Source organism: Alexandromys fortis, unplaced genomic scaffold (genome assembly GCF_014885135.2).
Source record: "Alexandromys fortis isolate MF-2015 unplaced genomic scaffold, M_Fortis_MF-2015_v1.1 scaffold_14, whole genome shotgun sequence".
Classification (NCBI taxonomy): domain Eukaryota; kingdom Metazoa; phylum Chordata; class Mammalia; order Rodentia; family Cricetidae; genus Alexandromys; species Alexandromys fortis.
Window position 1 is genome coordinate 9872504 of NW_026067910.1, and position 6000 is coordinate 9878503.

Sequence of the window (6000 nt, forward strand, 5' to 3'; positions counted from 1 at the left end):
CAGCCTGCAAAAAATATAAATGGGAAATAAGTTGACCAGCAGATTGAATTTTTGTTAAATTTTTCATAATGTGTCTAAAGACCATGTGTTTCCATAAATGATTTTCCCTTATGCGCAGTTTGAAAGAATTATGCAAACCTTCCCCTTTAAAAAAAGGGGGGGCTGAGAAAATACGGCTAGCTTTGTGGGTTTTAAAAAAGTAATTCATTAATTAAAGTTTTTAAACACGGTCATAGCTGTGAATAACACATCCGCAAAGTAAATTCACTCACTGTCTGCGGCTGGAAATGTGGCCGTTCTGAAGGTTGGAATTACTTGGGAGTGGCCAGTTGAATGTGTCACGGAGGAGATAACCTCACTGTTTCCTTTAAACTCTGCTCCACCCAAAATGCCAAACTGCTTCTAATGTGCTCAAATGAAGCCTGTTTTGGTAGTAATCAAACAACAGTGGCACATTGCAAAATTCACAAGAACTATCTGGCTCAGCGAGGTGAACCATTTGTGGCAGCAAGGCAGACCTGGACCCAGCTTCCCTTAGCAGAAACTGTCAGAATTCTGGGGAAACGGATTGTAGATTCTCATGGGGATATAATTGCTTTAGATCCAGAAATATTTTCCCTTGTTTCCCAACACTTAGAATTTTCAGGTGACTGCAATATCAGATCCAAATGTCTCTCTGGAGCATAGAAAATGTTTTTATATGAAATACTAACACTAAAAATAGAGAAGCCTTTTTCTGGCTTTCAACTGCTGAAAATTATAACATTTGAAGAGGGAAGAGCGAGTTAAATTGCTATGTTAGCTAAAATCTCCCGGTGCCTGTAACAAATGTGTTATATTTACCCCATGAGAGTCTGTGTTTAGTTTTCTTTAAATGGGTTAGAACACGGGGCTGCTCTTCCCACCCCTTTATATCACTTTGCATCAGATAGCTGTTTTTTATGTTGTTCAGGAGAAATATTTCTTATAATAATTAGGGTGCTTATTCTGGTTCTCAAGTGGGGACCCTTACCTTTTTTGGTTGTTGTTGTTTGGCAGAGTCTCTGCTAGGCTGTCCTGAGGTTGTGGTCCTTGTGGCTCAGTTTCCCAAATGCTGGAATTGTAGATGTGAGCCACCAAGCCCTGTTATTGCTCATTTTCCAAATATTTCCTTTAAACCTCGTTTTTTAACCTCCCTCCCTCCCTCTCTCGCCCCTTCCTCATTCTGTCCCCTTCCTTTCTCCCTCCCTCCACTCCCTTTCCCTTCTCCCTCCCTTCTTCCCTCCCTCCCTCCCTTCCTCCTTTCCTTTCTCCCTCCCTTCTTCCCTCCCTCCCTCCCTTCCTCCTTTCCTTTCCTCCTTCTGTCCGGTCCTTTCTCTTTCCCTCCATTTCCCTCTTCCCTCCCTTTCTCCCTCCCTCCTTCCCTCCCTCCCTCTCTCCTTCTCTCCCTCTTTCTCTTTGTTCTGAAGTATCAGGATCTGTTCTACTATGGTTCTCCCATGCTTCAAGCACCCTGTCTTTAATGACACCCCAGTTCTTTCTTTTTTTTTTCTCTTGGCACCCAGCTCCCTTTTTATTTTGAGACTCAGTAAGTTGTTCAGCATGTCTTTGAACTTACTCTGTAGTACAGAAAGACCTTGAACCTGGTGATTCTCCTGCCTCAGCATCCCACCTTGCTGGTATTCGGACCTACACCACCAATTTTTCAGCTCCTATATTTTCATTGTACAAGACTGTGATGGGAAATTTGCTTACCATAATTTTGGAAGTATTTACTTTCTTTCTTCCTTTCTTAATTAGGATGCATTCCTCTGACTCCCTTGAATAAACAGTTACAAACTTGTCAGCAAAGATTTCCAGTAAGTCTTAGAAATACTGTCTACTTACAAATTCCACCTTTTAATGGACACACATCCCCTTGGAAATGTAGGACACCATCACACTGGGACATCCTCACTCATAATGTTTGAAATCGTTAGTTCAAGAAGTTGACAGATGAATCAATTTCTTACACAAGGCCTTGCCCTCTTACATTAATTACACTTTCTCTAAAATTTTCAGTACTGAAGAAGCACATGTTTCCCCATGATGGTGTGTATACGTTACTAGCTTGATTCGACTGTTAAATTGGGATGTTCAGGAATGAATTGGCTAAAATAGTTTATGTTGAAGTCAAACATCCTACCTACTTTTGGCTCAGAGTGTCAATTAAAACGTGCTCTGGGCAAAGGCCTATCTATCTTCCTTCTATTTAGAATCTCCATGGGAGAGAAGTTTAAGCTCCATAGAAAACAAACTCGATAAGGTGGAGAGAGCCAAAGACTTGAGGATCGTGTGATTCATTTTCTGTAGGCAAATCCAGCCAAACTGTGAACGTGCTTGGAGGCACATATGAACTGCAGTCCGAGTGGGTCAGCTTGCTTCAAACAGAGCTGACTCAGGGAAGCATATGGAATAGAGCTAGGATGGATTGTAGCACATTTGTTTTACACACACTAGGGGCTATTATAATCTGTTATTAAGAAAATTAACAGGCACAATAAAACAAAGAAATAAACGGTCAGAATGCCAACAATTTAAATGCTTCTCATTGTTAGTATTTCAAACAGAATCAAAATGCTGTTTCATGAAAACATTCTTCAGAGTTTTTATTGGATTTTGTTCTGACACAAACCAATCTTTGATGCTTATTAAAACCTAATTTAAGTTATTTTAAAAGCCAAAATTTTAATGAAAAACATTCTTTTAAATAATTTCATGCAAAAAGGAATCTATGATTTGAAATAGAGACTTTGCTCAATGTTAGATTGCCTAGGACCAGAGCTAATAATATTTGGGGGTATTTTGTATATAGAAGGCTATGACAAGTCCTTTGTATGATAAGTTATAACTCTATTTAGACAAAGGATCAGAATATTTCTACATTTGTGGTATCCTATTCAAGGAATAGTTAGGAGAAACCCAAATGAAAGATTTGGTAGATTTCCTGTTACCTGATTCAGTAATTGAGGACCACTGACAGTATTTTTGGTAGTCCCCTCCCATTCTGTGGTTTAAGAATATTACACAGCGTCCCATCTAATCACTTGCGTTCCTGATGCCTTTAATAAATTCGCCAGGAAGACACACACTTGCCTGCTTGTCTGGTTTTGGTTTTTGGTTTTGGTTTTCTCAGTTGGATTTCAATTTTTTGGGCCATCAAACCCTTGACTCATTTGGTTCTCGTGAACACCTTAAACACGCTTTTCTGATAGCGTCAACATCTGTTGAATTGTGGCCTCAAAGTCGAATCCTCCCCTTCTTACATTACTTCTCTAAAATCCTTGAGGTTTTCAGGGCTGGCATTGGCTGTCCTAGACAGATGTTCCTAGCTATGAAATGCCCTCTTCCAATTCAGCTCCACCTCTTTTTTTACTGTGGAAGTTCCTGAATTATACTTCAGCGTTTTCTCTTGGCGTGGTGTCCTTGGTAAGGAGCTCTTGGGCATGTCATAGTCTCGCTGCCTACAGTGTTTGTCATTTTTCTTTGAGTCCATTTCCCCTTGTTTATTTTTACCTTTTAATAATCTATGTCCTTCGATTGTGGAGAAAAATGTATGTCCTACAAAGTGCGTTTCATTTCAAGTTCCCCTCTTGTAACCACTTCTGTATTGGATCATCAATCTTTCATGCCTGAATCTCATTCTTTCCTATGTTCTGCCACATCCGTTCTGATTTCTCTAATTTAAGCCAGAACGTTGGATTTCAAGTCATATTATTTTCCGAATATCTTTAGATTGTTTTGAAATATAAAGTTATGTTTTTGATATATTTGTAGACACAAGGTTTCCACTTCCCTACTCCCTCCCCCCACGGGGGGGTGGAGGGTATTTGCATTTTCTCTACATACATTCTTTTTCATTTTGCTCTTTCTTGTTTGATTTGTATAGGTTGTCATCTTCATCACTGCGGGGGTAAATGGTATCTGTCCCTCCTCTTTCCTTGCCAATGTGGAACTTCAAATGTGAGCTTACTCAGAAGCAGCACTTTTATAATTGTAACTAGCTTGTAATTACAAATGGTTCCACAAGTTTTTGACTTCTTGATGTGCAAATGTGGTGTTTTCAAAAGACACCTGAAACCCTTTCTGCTCCTGTAATAAAGCATGACCAAAGGCAATTTAAGGAAGAGAGAATTATTTTGGCTGATGGCCCCAGAGACATAATCTTTATGATAGGATGGCAATACTGCAACAAACAGCAAGCATGGGGGTAAGAACGGGAAGCTGAGAAATCACATTTTTGATCACAAGCCGGAAGCCTGCCTTGGTGCTGTATTTCTCCTAGCCAAGCTGTACCACCGCTCCCAACAGCACCACCATCGTGGTTAGACTGAGAGTACCCCCCTCCCAGGTTTGTACATTCAAACGGTTGGCTCGCGGTGATGGACTGTTTCGGGAGGATCAGGAGGAGTGGCCTCGTTGGAGGAGGTGTGTCAGTGGGCTTTGAGGTTTCAAAAAAACACCCTGGTTCAGTCTTGTTCTCTCCGCCTCAGGTTTGTGGATAAGGTGTAAATTCTCAGCTGCTGCTTCAGCGCCATCCTTGCCTGCCTGCCACCAGGCTGCTTGCTGTGATGATCATGGACTCATCCGTAGAAACTATAAACAGGCCCCCAGTCAAAGGCGTTCTTCTGTAGGTTGCCTTGCTCTTAGTGTATATTATCAGGAATAGAACAGTAACTAAGACAACCCCCAACTGGGAGCCCATTGCTTAAATACTGGAGCCTATGGGAGACATTTTTCATTCAAAGCACCATAAAGAGCAGTAAAATTCAGAACTCCATTGGCCAAGGAGAAGGCTCAACAGGAAGGTGCTCGATGGTAAGCTGGACAGACCCCTCGGGATCCACACAGTGAGCAAAAGGAGGGAGCTGACTCCAGTTGTAGGTTTTTCTTTGTTCTCTGTATGTATACATTGACACGTGTGAATCTGTGATGCTCTCATACGCTCACACATACACAGGCACACATACAAACACAGACATGAACACACAGGCACACAAAATAAATAAATAAATATTATTTAAAAAAATTAAATTGACTCGTGCTAAATAGATTTTTAGATGCCCTTGCCGTAAGTCAACAGACAATAAAAAACAAAACCACATGAGGTGGAAAAATGGCTCCGTGAAAAAGAGCACTGCCTGTTTTCTTTTTCTTTTCTTTTTTTTTTTTTTTAACACAACCTGGGTTCAGTTCTCAGCACTGCCAGGACAGCACGCAGTGGTCTGTAACTACAGGCTGAGGGAATCTGGAGCCCCCTTCTGGTCTCCGCAGACACTGCATGTCTGCGGTACTCAAATATGCAGGCAAAACACTCGAAGAAGCCTAAGAAGCCGGGGAAGTGGCAGTTGCAGGAGGGAGGAGCACCAAGTCGAACCCTCGTGCCTTGCGGTTGGAGAAAACCTTCAAGCAGTGTGGAAGACTCCAACAAAAGAGTGGAAGATATCCAGCTCATCCGAGAGCAGCGCTCCACCAAGATCCTGAGGATAATACAGCCATACAAGGGTGAGAGGCAGCTGCCTGTCCGGGACAAAACCAAGTTCCTTGTATCTGATTGCATCAACCTGAGCAAGTTTATCAAGATAACTAGAAGGCACACAGCTCAACCCTAACCGAGCTTTCTTCCTCCTGGTGAACCAGCACATCCTGGTGAGCATGTGCACCACGCACGACTGTCTTGGAGCAGTACCAGAGTGAGAAGATGAAGATTGCTTCCTGGACATGATGTGCGCCTCCTAGGAGACATTCAAGACGATTCTGGCTGTGTAAGACTGGACCAGTGTCTAACGTATTAATACTGGAGATAACGTGTTATCAAGGAGAAAACTGGAGGTCAGGACGTAGGACCCCATCTAGGGTGGCCGAAAACTTGGGATTAGTCAGGAACTGAGCTCCACGAGAAGGCATTCGGATTGAAAACTTGTCTGTCTTGCCTTAAAACTTTAGAAATTGAAAAGGAAAACACTTCGCCTCCCAAGTCGC

The 6000-nt window shown here is 42.0% G+C and overlaps 1 pseudogene; it reads left to right on the forward strand.

Annotated features, from left to right (window-relative positions):
* The first annotated feature begins 4400 nt into the window (after positions 1-4400).
* Positions 4401-5787, forward strand: LOC126498994 (microtubule-associated proteins 1A/1B light chain 3 beta 2-like; annotated as a pseudogene).
* Positions 5788-6000: the final 213 nt, after the last annotated feature.